A 1,530-nucleotide genomic window follows, 5' to 3' on the forward strand; every position below is an offset into this window, starting at 1 on the left:
CCACTCTGACCTTTATGACCTCTTTAATTAGGGTTTGTTCCTGTGTCTCCATACAAGTGGGAAACAGATGTTTGTACAGGCGTATCTGGCCTAACTTCATCCCCTCACAACACCTTATTTATTTGCCCATAATATCTACCATTGTTTTGCAATCACGTTTCATGCTGGCATACAATTTTTAGCTAATACAAAAACAATTATATATTTCCTCCACATATTTTCCATTCTTGTTGACTCAGCTCTTGGCTAAAACAATTACACACTGATGTGAGTTCATTTACTTTGTATCAGAAATTATAATTGCAGAATTGCAGATCTGCAGAAGAAACATTAACTTACCTATATCCCACACAAGGGATTGAATTTTGGAGCCATGAGATCATGTTGCAGCTACACAAAACTCTGGTGCGACCGCATATGGTGTATTATAGGAGGGACGTGGAAACATTGCAAAAGTGCAGAGGAGATTTACCAAGATGTTGCCTGGTATGGAGGAAAGATTAGAGTGGTGTTGAATATGCACAGCAGGTCAGGCAGCATCTGAGAAGCAGGAAAATTGATGTTTCAGGCAAAAGCCCTTCATCAGGAATGAGGCAGGGAGCATCCAGTATGGAGAGATAAATGGGAGGAGGGTGGGACTGGGGAGAAGGTCGCTTAGAGTGAAATAGGTGGATGGAGGTGGAGATGGAGGTGGTAAGTCAGAGAGGAGGGTGGAGCGGATGGGTGGTTAGGAGAATTGGCAGGTAGGATAGGTCAAGAGGATGGTGCTGAGCTGATAGGTTAGAACTGGGGTAAGGTGGGGGGAGGGAAAATGAGTAAACTGGGAAGTCCACATTGATGCCCTGTGTTTGGAGTGTACCGAGGCAGAAGAGGAGGTGTTCTTCCTCCAGGCATCGAGTGGTGAGGAACGGCGAGGGAGGAGGCCCAGGACCTACATGTACTCGGCAGAGTGTGAGGGGGAGTGGAAATGTTCAGTCATGGGGCAGTGGGGTAGATTGGTGTGGGTGTCCCAGAGATGTTCCCTAAAGCTCTCTGCGAGTAGGCGTCCAGTCTCCCCAATGTAAAGGAGACCACATCGGGAGCAACAAATACAATAAATGACATTGGTGTATGTGTAGGTGAATCTTTGATGGATATGGAATGCTCCTTTGGGCCTTGGATGGAGGTGAGGGAGGAGGTGTGTGCACAGGTTTAGCAATTCCTGCACTGCCAGGAGGGGACGGTGGGTTGTAGGGGGGCGTGGACCTGACCAGGTAGTCATGGAGGGAACAGTCTTTTGAAAAGTGGATGGGGTGAGGAGGGAAATGTAAACCTGGTGGTGGGGTCCATTTGTAGGTGGATGCACTCCCGATGCGGTCTCCTTCACTTTCGGGAGACGGGACGCCTTCTTGCAGAGTGCATTAGGGAACATCTCGGGGATACCCACACCAATCAACCCCACCGTCCCATGGCCGAACATTTCAACTCCCTCTCCCACTCAACCGAGTACGTGCAGGTCCTTGGCCCCCTCCACCACCACTACCTCACCCC

This window comes from Chiloscyllium plagiosum, chromosome 50 (assembly GCF_004010195.1).
Source record: "Chiloscyllium plagiosum isolate BGI_BamShark_2017 chromosome 50, ASM401019v2, whole genome shotgun sequence".
Classification (NCBI taxonomy): Eukaryota; Metazoa; Chordata; class Chondrichthyes; order Orectolobiformes; family Hemiscylliidae; genus Chiloscyllium; species Chiloscyllium plagiosum.